This window comes from Mastigoproctus giganteus, chromosome 7 (genome assembly GCF_048544385.1).
Source record: "Mastigoproctus giganteus isolate SK-2022 chromosome 7, ASM4854438v1, whole genome shotgun sequence".
In the NCBI taxonomy this organism is placed as follows: domain Eukaryota; kingdom Metazoa; phylum Arthropoda; class Arachnida; order Uropygi; family Thelyphonidae; genus Mastigoproctus; species Mastigoproctus giganteus.
In genome coordinates, this window is record NC_143581.1 from 92,096,905 (window position 1) to 92,120,574 (window position 23,670).

The 23,670-nt window shown below is 38.8% G+C and overlaps 1 protein-coding gene across 1 annotated transcript in view; it reads left to right on the forward strand.

Moving 5' to 3' along the window:
• The first annotated feature begins 266 nt into the window (after positions 1-266).
• The window catches only part of LOC150083074 (uncharacterized), a 190,509-nt gene continuing 167,105 nt past the window's right edge, over positions 267-23,670 (forward strand). The window contains exon 1 of the mRNA XM_090377014.1: positions 267-342. The gene's annotated coding sequence lies outside the window, so the exon portion shown is untranslated. The remainder of the gene's footprint in view (positions 343-23,670) is intronic.

The window sequence follows — 23,670 nt, forward strand, 5'->3', positions numbered from 1 at the left end:
TTAGGCCGGATAGACGGCGCCACATGACTAACTGCTCTAAGCTCGCGCGTTTTGACAAGCTTCCGGATGCTGCACACGAGGAGCGATGATTTCCTTCAAGTAACTTTTGTTGTCCAGATGATGTCCGGGATAGTTAAGCTACTTTGAGGGAGTTATCCAGTCTCGTTCTTCGTTTATTCGCGTGTTGTGTAGCAGTTAATCTTTACAGACACCACTGTCACGTGGCCATATCCATCCTGCGCGCGAATACTGCGGCAAATGAGGATGATAAGTTGTACGATTATTCAGTGATCGCCTGTTGGAATGACTGCTAAGTGGCTTTGGAAGTTTTGTCGTTCTCAAGTAAGAATCTTTCATGTCATTTTAACGTATTTAGAGTTACACTGGTATTTAGATCCACAGAACCCAATATAAATAAAGCTGCAAAATGGATGTAGCTCTAATCAGTCTTATTTACTGTCTCCATAATCTGTTTTGTTTACTAACACCCTAGTTATTATCACTTGTCTAGGGGCAGTTATATAAAAAAAAAGGATAAATGCGCGAAGAGGGCCATCCCCTCCTGTATCAGCACACCTGTCCCAACTAAGGATACATTATAGTTAGTTTGCCATAAAATAACCACACTCCGGCCTGTCCCAACAAGAACACTTCTGCTTTGTGGTAAATTTCTTTCGAACCAGGATTTTCTTAGTTCTGCATAAAAGAAAAGAAGCCTGTCCTTCAGAAGTGAAAATTTCTTTTGGTTCGTTTCAGGGGAAATACTAATTGGAGCATCCAATTTGCTAAAATATATGCGTAGTAGATTCCTATACCAATAACGCTTTTCATTTTATCTATTTAGAAATAAAAAAGGCCGATGGCGAATAGTACAGTTCTTTAAAATACTTTTATATCATTCTCTCTCTCTCTCTCTCTCTCTCTCTCTCTCTCTCTCTGCTGCAGTGTGGTTTTTTTCGTAGTTAGTTTTCTCTTTTCCCCAATGTTTTCACCAGAGGTCTCTGTTTACCTTGCTAAACTCAGGTGTTCAGTGTGACCTCGAACCAGAAGAGTTGTAATGGAAAGGAATTTTTTTTCTGCCAAGAACTTCATACTTTTATTAGTTTTTGTGTTCTCATTGGTGCAGTGAAGAATCACACGTGGATTCATTTACCGAGAAACCAATCCCGGATTCTTCCTATTTCTATTAGATTAGCAGATCTGGTATTGTCATTTGGAGTTAATGAATTGCCAACTAAATCTACGAAGTTGTGGCGCTCTTGGGTGATGGAGATTTGCAGATGGGAGGCGAATAAAAGAAAACGAAAACCAAAATTAATTTACCGAGAGCAGAAGGACTGCAAATGCAACTTTTTTTTTTTTTTTTTTTTTGTCGATAATTAAGAAAGTGAAAATAAATCCTCCCTGAATGTTTCCCGATCTAACTTTGAGCGTTTTCGTTTTCCAAACAAGCTCAAAGTAGCAGACTTAACCGATTTCGTGTTGTGAATTGGAGAAACTTTTTTGGAGACGTACGAAGTTCATTTTCTACCATGTTAGTGTTTATGATTGACTCCGCCTGTTTCTGGCAAGGGCAGTGCTTTAATTTAAATAATTTCGGCATTACTTTACCTTAATGGGTTTCAGTTACTTGCGTAAGTCCTTCGTTGTTAGGTTTATTTCGCAGCTTATCCATTGCACTCAGCAAGATTTTTTAAATGAAATTCGACTTTTGAGCTTTGTTTTTGCCGAATTTTCTTTGTTAATGCTTAAAATTCCTTTGGAGGATCCTTATGATCAAGACGACGAGTAGATGGTCCCAAATATTCAAAAATGTTTTGATTAAAAAACAATCGGTATAACGATCGTTATCTGGACCTGTGAAATTCTTGATTTTCAGAAAAAAAGCTGTAGAGCAATGGAATTTCAAAACACACTGATTACTGTAATGAAAAATAGTTCTACCCCAGGAACGGAATATGACAGTGTTCGTTTCGCAATCGTCAAAAGAGAGAATTAATATGCTTATATTGACCGCCAGAAGAGGATCCAATAACTGCCTAGGTCACATACTGGTTAAGTAAATGCAAAATCGTGAGTAGTAGGTTGTAGTGGTCCATGAATTAAAGCCCATTCAAACAACTTTTCAGTTGAATTCTAAATTCGGTTCATCTTGATAATAAGGTTTTCTGACAGTTGGACAGTTCTTTTTTTTACTAACTTCATCCTGCCAACGGCAGTTGTTCGTTAACCAGACACCTCGTTTTTTATTAAAACACATCCGCGGAGAGTTTTAGAGTAAGCTGTTATTGAAAATGATAGATGATTGAGGGAAATTACCAAATCTATATTCAGGTAATGCAAACTTGGCTTGCGAGATTTATTGGACGTGCATTGACTTCATCTTTGGAATACCGGCAGACTGTATTGATTCCATAGCCCCGGTCATCAATCATTTTGGTATCCAGTGACACGAACAGCGTGTAGTGAGAAGCCAGCAAACAAATACTGGCTTCTTACATCAACGTGAGGAATGTTCTTTCCCGATGATACTTCAGAGACCAAAGGAAGAAAAAAGGATTTTCCGGGTTTGTTTTGAACGCTGATTTTTATTTGCTTGCAGTTCCTCCATTGCACCTCTTTCTCGCTGCAGCTGTGCCTTGGCAGGGTTCCACATTGCGCATGGCTCCAAATTTAGTGTCCAACTTTTCAAGAAGATTAATGTAACCCAGTTTCGTACGCGTAGTTAGTGATGCTCTTAAGAGTTTGTGACCTTGTCGCACACAGATACTTGGAGGCAAGAATAACGTATCACAATTCTAAGAAATACAGATTTATAACACAGTTAACCTGATTTTATCTCTGAATAAATTCACAAAAACTTGTCCAAATTGTATACGTCGCTTTTTCAGAGGTTGGTCGCCCATATTTTATGTCATAGACCTTTCCTGTTGTATTAACAACTACATAAAAATCTTTCCTTCAGTTAGAAGTCCAATGTCTCCTTTCCCAATAGATGTTATCCTTCTATTAGTACCTCTGGACTTCGCTACTTATTCGTCCCTTTTTAATTTCTTCTGACTTTTGTCCTTCCAATTAATCCATATAATCCTTAGACTTCTTTCATTATGGATATTTTCGGATTTTGATTTATAGACTCTTCTGGTCAGTTTCTTTCTCAAACATCGTTTTTGATCTCAACCCCTTTTCTTTTATCTCTCTCTCTGTCTCAAACTTACATCCGATAGTCAATAATCCACATGAAGCAACATTCTCAAACTGGAGTCAAAGAATCCTGGGGCCCTCAGAAATACTCGGGGAGAAGGGAATATTCCGAAATATGACAGTAAATAATCTCGCTCTCTCTCTTATTGATGTCATTCCACACCGGATTTATGTCTCTTCTAGAATGAACTTTTAAGGACGATTTTTCTCTTGTGGCCAGGTTAATCAGCCTCGGCAAGAAGTCGCAAGTATTTTTCTTCTTTTCCAGAAACCCGGATCTTTCATCCTGCAAAACAGACAAGGTAAACGCAACAATTTTCAGGCAGGTGCACTGACGCCCAAAAACAGAAACCGTTCTTCTCAAACGCCCTGTACAGAATGGTGACACGAAGAATAAATTCTCCAACACATTTACTCCTCAGCATCATTAAGCATCATTCTCAAACTGGAGTCAGAGAATCCTTGGGGGCCCACAGAAGTACTCGGGGAGGAGGGAAGATTTCGGCGAAATTTTTAAATGGGAAAAAAACTGACAAAGTACATACTGGCTTTTATGAGAAAAATCACAGCGCATCAAAAAAGAAGTGTAGCCCATAATTCTCTCTTGGGATAGTGTTTTTTTTGATTGACTTTCGCCATAAGGATCAATCAAAAATTCGTAGACCATTAGAGGCAGCCATTTTAAGCTGTTGCAGGTGTTCCAAATACGTTATCTACTAGCTTTCATTAATACGGATTTTACTTTTCGGTGCAGTTACATACAGGGGTTACTTAATTTTGCGCTTCATCCAAATAACGACTATTTTCGTCTAAGTCACAGTTCATAGATGAGCTCATGGTCCCGCATCAGTCATTTCTGGAGGAAATCCCACATCTACAGAACGCGCTCTGTTCGTAGTGCCGATGAAAGACTTCGTTAAAGACGCGCAGGGCTTGTTCGAAAGATGATCGAGTGGCACTGACAGCCCTAATTATCTGCTGGTAGGGAGAACGAATTAGAGGTGCCCTCACTTCAATTAATGGAGCATTTCACAAGTGTTTTCTAGAGATGTTTACAGAAAACGTATGTTTATCTAAGCAAGTTCCTTTTGGGGCACGAGAGAAATTACGTTTTGATTAGTTTCAATCCATTGAAGCGAGGTTTCCATAAATTATCTTGCTGACCCATTTCTGAAGCTACGAAGACGACTGTTAAATAATTCACTTATTGTTAATTTATGGCATTTGGTTTTGTACTAATGGATTTTCTGATCAGAGCTTGAGTCAGTTCTTCGAGTAACCGAAGGTCCTTTTTTCTTTATAATTTCATTCTGTATTAAGAAGCAGAATAACTACCAGTTGATTGCAATTGAGAGAGAAAGAGAAAAATGTAAATTAGGATCCTACAGTTCAACTTTGGAAAGAAGAAATACGTTGCTGTGTTTCTGGAGGCGATTAATTACCATGCAGAGCCATTAGGTGCAACTCGCTCTCAAGCCACAGCTGTTATCGGAAGCAGAGTTCATAATATCAAAAGTTATCCTCCCTATTTTGGTTCCACCACCATGCACGCACAGTTATGTTTATAGAGATATGTATGACCTAGTAAGTGCAAGTTTGTGAAGACTAAGTAATAGCCAAAAGGACATTCTCGAGGTAGAAGATCACGGTAGGAACTGGTCCATTTCAAAATCTACATTGCCGACTATCAGAGTAGTTTGCCATCGTAGACTACCACTTTCATACCCATACAACAATTGTCACTTTTTAGGAAGGCAACGCCACAATCCACCGTTCCCGATATGAACACCTCCATAGCAATGGTTTCTGGTAGTGCTTTCCTAAAAGCGTCCGGACGCGTTAATAAATGATCCGAGGAAAACATGGAAGATGCAACATCTTCAGCAACAACCCGACTAGCCTCTGCAGTTATTGGATCAAAATTCCGCACATAATTTATGGGATGTCCTTCAACTTGGTAATCGAGATGGGCAAAATCAGTGGTGCACCTTTCGTCTCGTTAGTTTCTCAATGCTCGTGGAATTTATGCCGCAACATGCACGATATTATTATCGTACGAAGTGATTCACTTTTGTGCCTAGATCCACCTTTCTAATTTCGCATTTTTATTTTAAACCTTTCTATTTATTACTTCATGAAGCAAAATGGTCTGGCTCGGATTGTTAACCACCCTTTCCACCTTCAAATTCATTAGCAAATTTTGACAGATTCCCATAGTCATTAACATTATTTATGTGATTAAAAACAGGAGGGTTGTAACATTTAACAGAAATGCAGTAAAGCATTTATAAGTGCTGATTGTCAGTCATAGGCGATTACCTAAAAGGAAGAATTAAATAAGGACAGCTGAATGTAGAACACACCAGATTGTATTATTAGCTCTTTGGGATGTTTCATGTGCTGCCAGAAAATGAAGATTGTTGTCATTTGGTGAAAATGAAGTTAGAAAATTGTCAATTAGGTTACAGTTAAATGAAATTTGTGGATTTCGGGGGTACCTAATTGAAAAGATGGTTTCTGAAGAATTGAAGAATTTGATGGACCCTCTGAGTACGATACCAATTTCATAGAGTGAATGTGAACGAGGATTTTCACAAATGAATCTGATTGCCAGCCCAACCAGAGCTTCGTTGATGACAAAAACACTTTCTTCACTACTGTTTCTTAAAATTGTAGGCCCACCACTGACTCGCTTCGATCCAGTGAAATATGTCGATTCGTGGCTGCTTCGGAAAGGTCATTCAGCACACAAAGAGGAAGAAAAGAAGTCGGCATAGGGTGTCGGAGGAGAACTTAATAAAAATTTGGAATATTCTACAAAAACTTTATTGTAAAATAATTTTTACTTATTATTTTTAAGGGGCTATAGTTTAACGAAGGACCCTTAAAATGTCACTCGGTTGTCTACCTGTCCGTCCGTCTGTCACAGCATTGTATCTCTGGAACCGCTCAACCTATTGACTAGAAATTTTGCGTGGCTTTGCACATCAAGTGGGCCAACATAACGCCATATTGATCATTGTTGACATAAATTTGTCTGAGAAATGGAGGGGGGGGGTATATGTGGGGGGATAAAAATGTTGTCGACAACCTATAGCTACACCGTTGGAAAGAACTCAACGAGTATGTTTAAAATTAGTTCAAAATCTTTTTTTGTTGCACTTTAATTTATTGAACTTCAATAGCGTGCTTATTTTTACTAAGTAACTCTCCTTTTAGTGACAAAAAGGTTGCTAAATAGTTAGTTAAGAATTCTATAAAGGCCATTTATAAATTTTGCGACGAGAAGTATTTTTTAACAATTTTCAAAGCTGAGGTTGTCCTGGCAAGGAGGCACTCAGAGAGCCATGTTGAGGCGGCGGTGGTGGGGAGGAGCCTGCGCGGAGTCTTGAAGGGCCCTCACCTGCCAGTCGCTTCTCCCCCCAAGACTTTAATCGCTTCTGCAGGAAGAAGTCGGAGTCGCTTCTCCCACCCTTGGTATTCACAACGTTTTCGTTAGTTCCTAAGTTTTGGCCAAGCCGGGACACTAAACTTTTTTTCAGTTACCATAAAGCTCTCTATTTGAGATACTACACTAACGACAATTCGTGTCGTCGTGAGTGCCCGGCACTCAGTAGTTGACCGATTTATTTACTTATTTTATTCACATTTTACTTATTTTTCTATATATACTTGAATAATAAATTTATTGATCTGATTTCGAATCCCATTAATGACAAGAGGAATTTTTATGGGTCCCATTAATGACAAGAGGAAGTTTTAACATCGTTGTTGAGTTCGTCCATCTCAGGAGAAGGTAGCATGGTTTTTCGTCCAGCAAACAGCAAATAGACCATAGAACACACGCAATTTACAGACAGACAGACAGACAGACAGACAGATTCGGTGCAATATAGCCAAAGTCACTGGTGCTCCTAAAACCCTCAAACAACCCTGTATATTATTTACAGGGTTGTTTGAGGGTTATCTATTGGTCAACGGTCGGTGTTCAGATAACTGTGGTAAGAAACACGTGATATTGGATATAGTTGAGATTTTATGAAGGTGGAGGACGGCAGTTTCATCGTGTAAACAATGAAATTACTTTCTACTTTCAAAAATACAGTGGTAATGGAAGAACAGTACAGATTTCATTAGTGTAGCTTGTAAGGTGGATTGTTCCTTAGAAGAACATCACCTTGCATCCAAATCATTCTTGCAATGCCAATGGACATTCAGTAATAAAGATTCAAAGAGGCCGATAATTCATTCGTTCATACAAGTAAGGGCTCTCGCCCATAGCACATGCATATAATCATCAATAAAGTAATCAGCATTAATCTTTGAGCAGATTTAAGTACCAATTTACCAAGTTCAAAGTGTTCTCCTTTTGTTATGAAATTTCGCCTAGGATCACATTAAATTTACAAAATACTATTCCATCCTCTAAATATAGAAAAATTTGGAAATTATCCAAAACACATATTCAAATAAAAATTAAAACTCATCAAATATTTCTATTGGTCGATTTTATTTCCTCTACTTATTGGTAATCCTTTTCCCAACCCCTGGGCGCAGGAAGGCTTATGAAATATGAGGGATTAGGGACGCATTCTCTTAATAAAGCAGCTGGCCAGTACAGAAGATGAATGGAACTCGACACTTGCGATCAATTGTTGTTCTAAGAGTGCAGGATTTAATAAAACTAGAAAAAACGTAATTTGCCATCGGGTGTAACGTTTATGCCCAAATGTATACGGCGTCAAAAGCCAGTTTCCGTATTAATAGATGTTATTACAGTCACGGTTGCCGTTAGGGGAAATTTAAGAAAGGCCCTTGACAAGCGCGGTGTGAAAGAAAATGGGATCCAGCTGCTTCTTTCTCACATCTTTCCAGCAGTGTTTAGGATAAAATCACTATCACAGTTCGCTAGCACGCAATTTTCAAGTAGTCACGCAAATCACACGCCACGTGCCAGTGCGAGTTGCTTTCGGCGCGAAAACACTCTTAATTACGCAAGAGGACAAGAATCCAATCGAACGAAATCTCAAGACACCTATTCGGTTACAAGAAAATTAAATAAGTTTAAAAAAAACCCTCCCTCCTGTCCCCTACATGTGCAAAGATGCGATGAATTATGGAACGTTCTCGTGCCACTTTTAATACAGGGTACAGCGCATTTATTTAGGGAATTTTATATTATTTACCACAGCGACGTCTGGTGTGAATGGAAATAGCTGCGAAGTTTTGAATTAAATCGTTTAAGTTAAGTTAAAGTTAAATTAAATCGTTTTAATTAAAATAATAGTTAAATCGTAGGATTAAATATTTTAAAATATACATTTAATTACATATGAGTAATAAACATTATGGTTAATCGATAATATACACTCATGAGCCAAAATATTATGATTGCCTTCCTCTTTCCCTTCCTCCACCGTGCAGTGGAGGAAGGGAAAGACCTGACCGAGTTTGAACGGGGAATGATTTTAGGGGCTACGAAGGAGGGGGCACTTCTCAGCAACCGCAGGCGTTGTCAGCTGTTCGAGAACCGCCGTAGTGAAGATGTGGCGGGAATGGGCCGAAGAGGGGCACACAGTCACCCAACGTGCCAGATGGGAAGACCACAACTGGTTCACAGTTGAGGTGAATGACGGTTGGAACTTGCTTTTCGGGGCAACAGACGGATCCCAATTCCTCGATTAACGGCAGACTACAACCTGCATGCACAGAGAAACGTTTTTCAGCACACCATCTGGCGGATAGGCCTTCGGAGTAGGCAACACAATCACGTGCACATGTTGATCGATCCGCCTGTAGTTGGCATGGGCACACAGTTCCTGGACATTAGGCAACTGGAAAAGAGTCGCCCGGTATAATAAATTAATGTTCTAGCTTCATAATATTGGGAATAGTTCGCCTGCTCGATGTCGAATTCGCACCCGATGGACGGGTGCGAATTCGACATCGAGCAGGCGAACAGCTGCAACCAGACTGCACGGTTGGTCGAAAACATTCCGGCAGCGAGGGTAGCATCGTTTGGGAGATATTTCCATAAACGCCTACCCCCCCCCCTCAAATCTCTGAATACACCAAACCACTGAACATCCCCCAAATCACTGAACACAACCTTATCTTCAGATCGTACCTCGGCATTGCTTCGAACCAAGTGTTGTCGTACATTATGATCATGTATCCAGATGGCACTGGACTCTTTCAGCGAGACAGCGCCCCATCTCATATGGCCCGCATGTGCAGGAATGGTTCGACGATCATGTCCACGCATTTCTTGTGCTCCTCTGGCCGCCAGATTCCTCCGACATGAATGTGGGATGCGGTGGAATACAGCATTGGCCAGTCGTCGCCCAACTGGAGGACGTTCTTCTGTCCAGCTGGTCCAGGTTACCTGAGGACGCCTTGCACGGTCTCGTGGAGTTGATGCCACCCCGAGTGCAAGCGGCTATCACGGCGAAAAGAGGCCCAGCACGCGATTGGGTAGGTGGTCATAATGTTTTGGCTCATCAGTGTATGATTTTTGAAAATTTATATTATTTAAAAAATACTAAGAAACAGAGCGCATGCCCACCTTATCTTTTTTTTTTTTTTGTTAGATAAAGTGGGCATGCGCTATAATGCTGCAGTACTTCGGCAATTATGTAAGATGTATGGATGATCTACCACGATATCTATAGGTGTGTGACATTGTAAATAATTCTTGAAACGTTTAGAATATTAGAGTTAGTAATGAAATTCAAGCATGACTTCGAGTTTTTCAGTCAACTGCTGGTAAAACTGATTTTGCAAAATGTTCTAATTATGATATAGATCTAAAATGTTAAACATGCCATCACATATTTGTCACTACAATAAATATACTTTAATATTTTAAATGTTTCTTAGAAGAGGCCATTTTCGCTAACGATACCGTATACTTTTAATAAGCGGTCTCCCATCATACAGTATTGATAAAGATTAAAGTTTAAGGTGCTTTTAACCATTACCTGTTAGTGATATTTAAGAATATTTCACGATCATTTACGCGGATACATTTCCAGGTGAATACCCCGGTTTAAGGACTGTCTGAGTTGATTTGGAGTTAATAAGCGACGCTGTAAGGAAGTGCGTACTCGCTGTTTGTTTCAGATACGATGACCACAACCGTATCTCTGGAGAAGAAGCCACGCAACTGCTATTTCACGCCTTCCAAGTTTTCCAACGTCTCACAGATGAAAACTTTCTAATCTGATAAAACTGTTTACGTTGGCCAGAAACGAGGGTGGCAGTATAGACGCTGCCGTTGTTCTCTAAGTCAACGACTATTACCGAGTTTCTTGCACCAAACCACAGAGCCATAGAAGCAGAAGAAAGAGTCATTTGTAAGGTTCTTATCGCCGCCTTCTTGACAAGGAAAAGGCGATGAGGCGAGTCTTACAAGGTTCTTCGGGCATCATGGGAGTGCTTAGCCAGCGAAAGACGTTCAAAACTCACCTGACAGAGATGGTTGTCTTGAAGACTCCAGTGAGACTGCAAAGTAATTCCACTAACTTTTGTAGCTACAGAAATGAAGACTAGTAAGGCTCTCGAGTCCTTGGAGTATATTCCACCATCTAATCACCGCAAGTAAAACAAAACAACGCTTATTCTCGTGTAACTTTTGTAAATTGTAATTGATTTTATGTCACTGTAATTAACATCCCCTAATTACTGTCGCTTAGCGGGACTCGTACTCTTTATTTACATATTGAGTTCGGATAGCGGTTCACGAATTGCTCACGTAAGCTCGAGAGAGAATTTGAACCGGTATTTGTGTCCCCTGTGGTTCTCTAAATCTTAGATCTGTTTTCCAATTGTTTTCTTGTTAGTGGTTTGTAAGAATCAGAAATCTGCAGCACCGAACTTTTGGACAGTTCGAGAAAGATTTAAAGTAATTTGAATTTACTAACCTTAGGATTGGCCGTTACCAGAATACACTCGGGCAAGATTTTAAAGAAATACTTTCCACCCAGCCTCGTATGAAAATGACACGAGTGGGCAGCCTGAGAAATATGCCGGAAACCACCTGTCCAATAAGGTTGATAGGGAGAGGCTAATAGGAAACAGCGGCTGTCACGGCTAGGAACTCTGTAATTGATGGTCTGTCTCTTTTCATAATTTGTTCGCTTTTATATTTCTTCTAATGGGGTTCCGCTGTACGGTTACGAATCTCGCAATCAGAACCGATTTACATCCTCGACGGTATCGCGCAGATACGGACAGGCTTCTGATGCGAACCCACACTCTCTTTAAGACACTTAGGTAAACCAGAAGGCGACAAGGGATAATCTTTTATCAGAAGAAAGCTTACTGCAGGAATGATTAATATTGGATGGGCTGTTCTGTATTTTAATGAAGGTGTCATTTTTGATAGAATTATATCAAGCCTCGTGAGTGTAGAACTTTCTCAAACAAATTGTTAATGTAATATGCTACGATCAGCAACTTCAGCAAGAACGCTTTTTTTGTTAGAAAAATCTGTTTCTGTTTGCTTTTATTCTGAAGCACAGCGAAGAGTCGACAAATAGGGAACGTATCTGAGAAAATATCTAAACTCTCCAAAACTTCCTCATTCATTTCAAAAATTTGCGTGGTGTTGTCTCCAATTTGAGTGATAACCACTTGGACTCTACTAAACCACACTCACTTTTTCTGACAGCGTCTCAATTATTGGTTGCCTCAACCACCCTCATCTTAGTTGCCTGATTATTCGAGCTGTGGTTCTTTTCACTTCAAAGATGGTACTTACGTTTATGTCTCCATACAGATATTCTTTGTAAGAGATGTCCTAATCTGGAATTTTCTGTTTTTGATCTCCTCTGGCGTAAAATCTCTACTCCCTATTCTGTCAAATTCATCTTTTACTGCTATCATTCCCCCACCTGCACAAATCACTCAGAACTTATTGACCATCTTTCTTTGAAACTGCCAGTTCAAAAAGCGGAACAGAATTACTGAAACTAAAACTTGGCTGGTATTTGGTTCAATCAACAAAAAGAATTCGGCAGCTTTCTGTAATTCTAAACAGATTCGTAGTAAGGTTAAAATAAGTCAACATGAGTTGACTTATATGCCTGAATACATATGATAATTGACATTATTTTCTGGTATAATTAATATACCAAAACTTGTAAATTATTTTTTGATTTCTTACAACGCTGTCATCTAAAATATCTAGCCAGATAAATAAATGATAATACTCTACCAACCCCAATTCATTCTCAAATACCATTAAAACATTAATCTTACATTAACCTTCTATAAGTTTATGTGAATTCTTAACACTTATTCTGTTTAGTGACAGTTTCATTGGATTTGCAATTCTCCACAACGTCTTCTATTCAGTCTCTTTATGTCGCACCCGATTTCTTTCCTTACATTCCATGTTCCTTGTCTCGTCCATCTTCCAGTAAGGTACTCTAATTGCGGGATGGTTTATTCACTCGAAAATATAGAGTTGGAATCACCACAGCTTTTAGAGGATGTCCACGGCTGCCATGACCTATATTCCAGCATCCAGACGGTTCTCCTGTCATTCGAGTATTCTTTTATCTTTTCATTTCTCCAGCTGAAGGATATCTTTTGAAGATTAACTTTCCTTTATATATCCATACAATTTTTGCGTTTGTTAAATAATAGAGTTTATTTTCTGTAATGATATATTTATACTTTTCCAGAGAGCAATGTGGGCTCTGACTTGTGGCTCGCCACTTGTGTATTCTTTTACATTCTTCATATTGTCTGATTAGAATTGTTGAAGGCCGGCAACAACCAACCAACAGAAATCGTGCTGAGTCCCTCAGAAACTTCGACGACAGAGTCAGTGGACGCCAAAGTTCCATATCATCGTTCATCTGAGGGATTTCTAAAATGAATTTTGTATTGCTCATCGAAAACTGTTTAAAATGTAACAAAATGGAAACTGGCTTCAATAGCAAAGCTTGTCATTCTCGCTCCGATATTTCCAGGATTAAAATATAAAATATTAAAGCGTGAACATTTTCAATCTCATCGAGCGACCTTAAATACCGCGTTGAAGGTAACTATGGCAACATATTCTCTCGATCGTTGCTGTTTGAATAAATACAGAATCGAGACTCATAAATACAGTGACACTATTAAGATTAAACGCCTTTGATTACCACAGAATTAACGTTTTTAAGGTTTTCGTGGTATATGTTATTTTTCTGCTAAATGGGCCGCGGTAATTTTCATCACGCGATTCAAAGTCAAGTTATTTACTGGGATTACGTAGATTCATGCAGCGGGGCAAGAACGATTTAAAAGGCAAATTTATACACTACAGATATGGACATGCAAATTCTGAGATTGGTATTTCATATTGATGCCTCACTCGCTAAAATCTGAAAGTAGATTAATCAGGAACGATCGTAACCCTTTTTAACAAACAATGTTTTATGGATTGGCCCAATGAATGAACTCTGTTTCCACTTATAGATGGAAGAAGACCCAAGAAATTAGTAGACATAAGCATGCGCCATTCTGAACAAGCGTCACCAAAATTAATTGGCTCTTCAGAGTAATTCTTGCGTTGTAGTGGCGCGTTTTATCCTTCGAAGACCAGAGACCCTGTGTATTGTCGATGCAGGAATTCAAATAAGGCACGCGACCTCTATGGGAGAATTAGAAATGAGATGGTGTTTGCTGTACAATCGTGGTAAATGACGCCATCGGTAATTCGGCCTTTGTTTGAAACACGCCAAATAACGCCTGCATCTTGTAATTATGGTAAAAGTCTTCGTGTTAATTCATCCGTCTGACTTTCATAATTATTCCTCTCCACTATCGCTGCCATTTGCTAAGCTAGCTAATGAATGCGCCATTTTCTTATTGCTCGACGACAACACTCAGGATTATTAATATTTTTCTCGTTATCTTCCGCTTACAGCGACTTCTCTCATATCTTGGATGCTGCTTAAGATAATTTGGTTTAATTAATTTAAACCTGGACGTTGTTTGCGGACTCTTATCTTTTTGTACATTTATTCGCAGTGTGGCATCCGACATTCATACAACGCCGAACAGCGACTTTGCTAATTAAGACGCAAGAAGTCCAACACTTCCAGCCAATGATTAATTTGGTTACGTTTATTACATTCCCCTCTCATTTGTTGTGTTGCATCTACGTAATGAACGCGTCCAGATGTCTCCTAGAACTCAGATTGTACTGGATACATAAAAGAAAAATTGTACGCGTACAGTACAAATGTTGTCTAACTTGTCATGTTCTCGCCAAAGATTTACCTGCTTCCAAATACGCTCCACTTCGCTTTGTGGGAAAGAAAATGAAGATTCAATATTAAATGCACAGATGTTTTAGAAGATAGATCGTTTTTTCGTCTTATCTCTTAAGGTCTTATTGTACCTGAATTGCATTGTGCTATTTCCAGCTTAAGCTTAAGAAAACTATCTCTGTAGTACTTCTTCCAAAGAATTAAGGTGATGTAATACACAGACTTCTGTCTCTCCAGAAAAGAAAAAGCTTAATCGAAGGTCTCTTCGCCATTCTAATTTTTATCCTTCAGGGTATTTTTTACATCTCTGAAAGTAATAATCGAAAACTATCTATTGTTCATTGACATTGTGAGTAGTTACAAAGCCTCGCGACCCCCCTAACGTCCTCACTCTAGTTTTGTACGGAAATCCTAAGTTGCGCCATCGACGTGTCAAAATTACGAAAAAGGAATAATCGGGAGAAATTCTGGTTCTTGGGAAATTGTTATACATTGACCTCTCAGTTCTTATTGTACGTTTTTTCATACAGATTATCGTTTATATTCTTCCATGAGCTGCATTTGGAAAAATCCAGTGGGAAATTCATCTCCCTCCACTGACTGCAGCCTTGACTCAAAGAAGAGTCAAAATCTACCATTGTCACCAAGCCTGGAATTCCAAACAACTATGCTTTATGAGGTTTCTGTATTTCTTAAGTGAAGTTGCTGTTGAAGTTCGCATAAAAGTGTTATGGTAAGCGAGTTCCTCTTAAAGATGAGGTTGTTCTTAGCGATTCTGAATTCCCATTTTTCATTTTAACTTGCTATTTATCCTTTCTACATAAATCACGTCATTATTTAAAGAGCGCAAGAACTCGAGGAGCTCCGAACCCGCTTTTAACCACAGATAAATAATTTGCACCGCTCTTTCTAGTTGACAGAAGCATCCACTGACGAATATTAAAATAAAATCCAATTATATCTGACATTTGAAATGACTTCAAGGAGATGTGATGGAGACCGAACTGAAGCCAGAAGAATGCAGGCGTTCAGCACAGGATTAGAATTGGACACATGAAGGGCCAGCAAACATAACTGGGCGAAACCTGCGAATAGCAAGGAGAGAGTGGGGAAAGAATAACTGCGGTAGAACAGTCTAATGTGACAGCATTTGTTAGGTGATAACGATGCAGGACATTTTGGTGGGACACGTCAATGTCAATCCAAGTCTTGTGCCCGAAGAAACGATAAAAGTCAATAATCAGCAGACAAATAAACGTTTGTTCAACTACAGTTCATGTCATAACCGGCGGTTCGCGCTTATCTGGTTGGTACGAGCCATCACCCTTACGGACGAAAGGAAGATTGAGGCATCGAGTAAAATGGTGACAGAAGAGATATGATGCAGCTAGTGCGAAATCCAAACAGTGGACAAAAAGGGAAAGTAAAGTTAAAGATGGAATATGGAAAAAAATTCTGAAAGACATACAGATGACGGATCGAATAGACAGTGCGTATGGGAATGTCGGTTTTTCATTTAAATTTTAGATGTTTGAAGACTTAATGGATTACAGATGCATTTCAGAAATTTGATTTCGAATTTACAAGGATCTACAACTTTGAAATAATTTGAATTCACAAGAATCTAACTACAAATTGAAATTGGTTACAGATGACAAGCAGTTGGTTTTACTCCGAAGCAGGAAGGGTCGTTTGGTCCCTAAAGGGGAGAGCAAGATTACAATTAGTAACTGGGATTCATCGTGCCAGTCCACCATTTCGGAATGAAGATGCTTCATCATCCCGAAATGTTCTTCTCAGGTTTCTGCAGAATAAAGGTGCTTCCACTGCATGAAAATTATAGACTACAGTTTTAAAATCGCATGGATATTACAACTATGGTTATCTAATTCAACTACAGATAGCATTAAAGGAATCTTGAGCCTCCGTCTTATAGCGAGAGTTCTAATGATAAAGAGCATCCTAACTCCCACCTTCAGGTGAATTTTAACTTATAGTCTTCCTGTTGTGGGGGTGGGGGTTGTATATATATTTATGTTTATTTATTTATTTATTTTTTTATTTGTTTTGTTGTTATTTATATTTTAATCCCCACTTTGCATCTGACTTGTTATCTCACAGAAGAATTCCGGTTCTGAGGGAGTTTCTATATTAGTGCACTCCTCCTTTGGGCTTTGCTGTGTGTTCAGAAATGACCAAACACTATTTGCATTAAGTAAAATACAATCAGTTTATTATACATACTTACAAATAAAAGATAAGACAAATCATTACACATTATTCACTTCATATATAGGTACAGGGCATGGATCACGTTCCTGGTCGTTAGGCTCTCCCATCCATCATCTTCTTCTTACTATAGGCCCACTAACATCTCGTACGATCAGTTTAATTTAACTCTTTCTTATTTACAATTGACATTTATTATTTATTTATTTATATCTTCCTTTTTCATACCTATCTAGCACAATCCTACATTCTTCTTCATGGTTGAAACAATTCTTCTTCTGGAGTTTAATGTCCACTTTACAAACTATTCTATTCTATTCTCTCCCCAGCACTTTAAAGTTACATGTTAATGAAATATACATGGGATTATTTATTTCTTCATTCCCTCAGGTAAACTTCAGCATATAGCGACTAATTTCTCTACTTCAGTAACATTATATAAATAACATACAACTGTACCTGCTCTATAGGCTAACCCGTCCAAAATTATTACTTTTACTCCATTGATTAATCAGTAAATAAATCATAACTGTAAACCATCCTTCATTAACTATTTCTATGATATTTCCTTACTTATCTATACCTTAACGTAACTCTTAACTGTATGCTTCCCTAAATCTCACTTAATATTTATCTATCTTCCCTGCAGTCCTTTGCAATTACATAGAGGTAAATTCGTTGTTTAATCACTTACTTCTGGGGATTTGGATCTTACCGCTAATACAACGTGTGGCCTGTGACTTTCTGCTCTGCATCGGGTCCTCCATTGGTTTGGGAACGTTCATCTGGAATGCTAAACTCTGCCAGGGACACTTTTCGCTTTGCTGATCATCCTGGTCTCGTATCCTTCTTTGCTGTGCCAGATCATTCAGTAGGGGTCGCTTCCCATCACTTTATTTTCATAGGACGGTACGGTGTTCTTCTCGCTGTCCTCCTTTCAAATATATCTCTCGGTGGACGCTTTCGGATTTCTATGTTTCATCTCGAGAAAGTTCCCCTTTCTGTAACTCATCTATACTTCATTAAAACTATCAGAATTTAGTGAACTCACCATAACTGGTTCTACTGGTGGATCGCTTCCGGGGACTGTTTCCTGGGCCTATCTTTCCAAAAAAATCACTCTCGAAGAAAACTTTATCATCTTCCGAAAAACTTTATTATCTCCAAAAAAAAACTTTATCACATCTCGAAAAATCATCTCCGAAAAACTTCATCACATTTTAACTCGCGCGCTCTTGCCTTTTTATTTCCCAAAATCACGTACGCCTCTCCTTTCTTTCAACCAATCACTTCTCTTTGACCACCATCATCTTCATTCTCATTTGCCTGTGACCCATGACACGATGGTAGAGCCCCTTCCGGTGTAGAGAGGACTTCCGTTTCTAGAGAATTCTCGAATATTCTGGAAGGTGATCGAAATTTCGGAGCTCAGTATCATCCAGAAAACACCTGCGTCCATTTACTTGATTCGTCTCGCCACGCCCGCTCTGTTTGCAGTAAACAAGAGCGCCCCCGCTGGTACCCCTATTGTCATCTCTGGACCAAACCGTCCCTTGCCATACTATCAGTTGACCCCCCACTGTTCCGTCTTGCTATCTTCGCTTGCTGTTTCCGGTGTGGGCACTGATTCAAAACTCTTTCTAATGTTTATTTCCACGGTATATCTGCCTTTACATTAACTAAAGACCCCACTTAATTAAATCCCATTAGCGCGAGACCCACTATCTTAAACAATATTTGTGATTTTAAGTGTTTTCTTGTAAGGTCTATAATATTACTCTATCTAGCGTTCTATCATTAATTATATAGACATTTAATTTAATTTGTAAGACTTTGTGTCTTACACTGTACTACCAGGTTCTCATACAGTTTGAAGAGGGAAGGACATATTTTCATATCTTTCTCAGTTCTCTTCACCCGGATATCTTATGAAATATCAACTAGTGCTATCAGACCCCAAAATGGTTCACAGATGACTTTCTTACGATAACGCGTCTATCCGCATGGGAATCTTAACACATCTCCCCATGTATCCACGCACCTCGCAGCACATTCCTAAAGACGTATATTTGTATATTTTTATACACACTCTCTCTCTCTTCACTTCGCACTGTTCTTGATTACTGTTTTAGTGATGCGACGTATGAATTTATCATTTTGGTTTCATCAACCACTGTTTTAATTTCGTGCAAAATCCCAACACTCTTGTCAAGATGGGCACTGCAATTGTTTCCTGTATGTGTTCTCCTGAACTATTGATCACATTATATATTGTATTAAGCATTACAGCTCTGGTTCATACTATATTGACGAAGCAGACATTGTGGAAAAATAAAAGGTTTATTGGTGGCAACCTTCCAGATCATCGAGAACTTTTAAGAAGGCTGGAGAATTCTGCAGTAAACTAAGAAAGGTGGTGATACATTAATATTTTTATAGCGACCAATAAAGATTGTTTCTCTGCACGTTGTGTGTAGAGAAACAACCTTTATGGGTCGTTATGAGACCTATAAGAATGGAATTTTTCAATAATTTTTATTTTGGCTCTTTTTATTGCGGACTTCAATGGTAGTTGTATTTTCAATCGGATGGACTTCACCAGTTTCCTTGCACTTTTTAAATTCAGTTTCTTACATAACTCTTAGGTAGTTTAAAGGAGCCGCTTGTCGTCAAAGATGCTTCTACGACCACTTACAGACCTTTCTACTTTATTTTATTTAAGACGACATCACCGTTTTCGTTTGATTTCATGTTTTTTGTTTCAGGCTGCTTTCAGATTCTTGGTAAAATTTCTTTTAGAATTGGAACTGTTTGCTTCCTTTGTCCAATGTGAATGAAGGGAGTTTGTAATTTTTCTGTGGTTGGCGTAATCTTACTGATCTCGCGCTCTGCGCGCTTGTATAGTTGTACGTTTGGAGAAAAGTCTCCATTTTAAAATTTTGTTAATAATAGCCGATTACTGGACATGTGGCTCAACACGGACCAGCGAATAAGCAAATGGTTATTAATATGAAGAAAATTATCGATATAAACCTAAAGATTCTGGTAAGTCTCAAACCCAAGCAAGATTATAGATGTTCTAATAAAAATTCGGACAAGCATTGGTGAAGAAATCTATTATGGGAATGCGATGAAATCATTAGAAAATTTATCTCCTAATATTGATCGGGCACGCGCTGAGTTAGCTCCACCACTCGATCCATGGCACATTCTCTTAAGTTTCTATAACCATTATTTTTTAGAAACCATAAAGTTAAGGGAGTTATCATTAAGCTCCAGGGGTTCCAATTGCCCTCGCGATGTTTTTCATTATTTGATAGGCGTTCTATTGGAGAACAGATGAACTTATGACATTATTTCTGCAACCTCCCTCTAGTCATAAAGCGGAATCAAGTGACGTTTGAGTGCACCGATATTTCTGAAGAGAGATGTAACAAAAAAATTTGGAGGAAGCCGAGATGATAAGGGAATGCTTTCACACAGGAGTGTCGGAATTCTCCTACAACAATATCATCCTTCCTAAAAACGAGGATCCAGTTTTTGTTTCCTTAAAAGCAATAACTGTGGAATGTGGCGAGCACTTTTCATTTGGTTTGCTCCACAGGCAATTTTGATATCAAAATACTTGCGAAACTTTTTAAACGTTACAAGTTAAACAAACTGGCTCGTGGGATATTTCACTCACAACAGCCATCATTCTAAACTAGAATTCCTTCGCAGAAAAAAAGGTATTGGTGAAATTTATTTTATGGCTCAGTGTCCCCGGGTGGAACCTCGCAAATTACATAGGCATTAAGATGGATTATTTAATTTACGCTCATGACGGGTTGTCTACATCGCAATAACCACGCAGGCAAAATATAAATCTCTCTTTCAAGGGTAATAAATAAAATTCAGTAAACATACGAGGAGTCTGTTTAAAAATTTCAACATTTATTCTAGGTACTAAACTTGGTTTACATAATGCATAAACGTTAACGTTTTGAATCACTTCGTATATTCCTAGCGCAGATTTTCTGTGCCTCATTTTCTTTTGGTGCACTGTATGCCCTTCATCTTTATCCCTGTTGGAGTTTTCGTTCTCTCGCGAACTGCTAACGGAATAAAGCTTCGAAATAAATGAGTGGAGACAAAGATGCCGTCCCTGTTAGTGGAGCCAAAGGTCTTGCATTACCGTAATTGGCTTCATATTCGTTACGTTCATCGGAATGAACACGCATTCGCAAATGCGGACTTCTCTCCGAATTGGGTGGTAGTTACTGTTCTATTAACTAGAAGGAAGATGCTAGTTGACAGTCTGATGTATTTTTTTTTACTTATGTGGGCGAATTCAGTTATTCGAAACCTGCCTCTAGTCATTCCATAAGAGGAATGATTCGTACATTGTACTTAACATGTGACTTAGAAAACTTAGGTAAGGAAAGCGTAGAAACATCACCTAGGGAATGCTAGATGTTCTCTTTTAGCATTGCAAATTTTTACACGTTCTTTCTTCTATTTCTGGCATTTGTTAGCATAATGATAGGTGATATGTTACCGACTATCCTGAAGAACGTTCTTGTATCCCATTGGTCACGTGGGAAGCTTGCCGAGATCATTTCACTCTGGGTTCATTTAATCAGTTTGAAATGGTGGTCCAGGATTTTCTCTCTTTTTTGATATAACCGTTATTTTTCTAATTCTAATAACAAAAATGAAGATGAGTTGGCTGAATCTTGTATACCTAGCATACAACTCATTGTCACATATCTTCTTCGGATATTTTCGATAATATTTTTTAAAAATTCTTTTAAACGAATTGCGCTGTTAAGAAAAATCAAATAATCTCTGGAAACGAAGAGTTATCAGTGTGGCAGTCACGTGCCAGAGCGAGAATAAGCGCGTTATTTATTCGCCGTGACTCTGATTCGCTGCAATTTAAATCGTTCAGCTTTGGTCATTCATCCTAATCCCGAGAGGCCCCGCACTAGATTTGTACATTTCTGTTTAAGTGCCATAAATCTACTTTACTTGTCTCGTTCCTGCGATCCTCTTTTCCCCTGTAAAGAGTACTTCGCGGCAGTACAGCGATGCATGACATGTGCACCTTCTAAGCTACTCAGGAGCAGCTGCGCTGAAATCTCGATGGGAAAGGGCGCCTGATTAAAACTTCTTTGACGCTTGAGGGTTTTGTAAAAAGATAAAATACTTACAAAACACAGACTGTTCTTGTATAAAGAGTATTACAATTTAATGCACTGTTTGAAGAGCGAGGCTGTTCTGCTGATTACATTTCCGTGCTCGCATCGCTTTAACTTATATTTCAAGTATTAATGGATTAATGCAAACAGACCAATAAATCTTGGGAGAAAACAAAGACTTTTATAAAACTTTGAAGGAAAGGGTGCGCTATTTACTGCGTGAATTATAAACGGTGTTTTTAAACTGCTCATTACGTTTAAAACTAAAAATAAATGTAACTCGCACTAACTGTATCGAATATTCGTGATGTAGAACATCATCTGTGGAATTTGGGTGTTCGAATTCTGCATTTGCTGGTATGAGACTCTCCTTTACTTCACTACCAGTGATCATAGTCTTCCTGGTGAGAGTCAACCGCCATTTCTTTAGAGCAGTTCAAGTGCAAAAATGAACTTGGAGGTCCTCCGCTTCGTACTTAAAATAATAATAATTCAGACCCAATAATCTCGTGACTGAAACGTGAATTTGGTTCTAAAAAAGAAATGAAGAGGATCTTGTTTACCATTCCTTGTGCTCTTATTGGAATAGTGCCGATATACACTCAGTAACAAAATATTAGACGTCGCCATTATTGCGAATAACACTTACAGTGTAGTAATATTTTAACGTCAAGCTTTTACTTGCACTAAATAAGTTTATTGCAACACGGTGTCCGTTATGAGTTCAGTCAAAATAGTTTCTACATGATTGTACTGTAGAATATGAAGCAATCGTTCAGAGTTGGTTTGGGTAGTAAATTGACCAAGTGAAGTGACCTAAAAGTGATTTAAACTCGGTGGAAGAGGATGGCCAGTGTCATTGGTAGACATTCAAGCAGGAGAGTATAAAGGGTGTGTCATGATTAAGCCAGAAAAGAATTGCTGAAAGCTCTAAGTCAAATAATAGTTCACGATTGCGGTGGACAGGATTGTAGATCCAAATAATATTTCAGTACAAAGATGGATTAAGCAGTCTATATTTGTAGTGAAAGTCATTACAGCTATCCCAGTGCACGATTGATCGGCCTTTGTCCAATCTAGCCTATAACAACAGAGGTCGTAGCCGCACAATGCCATGGTCTGTATGTAATCGATAAGTCTGCTGCAAGATGGAAAAGGTTTTTTCTGTTGCAATCAGAAGTTCCCATAACATCACTCAAGTGCCCAGGGCCATGAGCGGGGAAAACAATACTAAGCCTTCATAAGTGAGAGTGGCATTACAGACCGTGGAGAAAGTATCATGATTGTGGAGACTCTGGAATCCACCCCCCCCCCTACAATGTCCGTCCGCCAACGCCTAGATGGACATCAGATATTTTGCGATTATTAGAACTGAAGAATTGCTAATAATATATAATGTATATTTCAAAAGTTCGTAGATGATTTATTTTTTAAAAATCGGTGGATGTTCTTCTAACTGATTGGAATGCCTTCTAGAGAATTACCAATAGGTTCAGTACGGTGGACTATCTGGCGGCCATCTTGCGAACGCCTTTTAGAGATCTACCCTCGAAATACAAGGAATATTGGATCTTGCCATGATGGAAGATGGGGTGCCGCCGGGGCTTTTCTTTGAAAACAAAAAATGAGTTTCGCCATTTTAAGTCTCCAGTAAACAAAATGGTGATGTTTAACCAGATGATGAGAGTAATGTACCACCTTCTACCTACCCAAGAAAATCTACCGCCTAGCTAACTTCACTTAATGCCAACCCCTTCATTGCCTCCATTATTGTTAGAGATAAAGGGTGA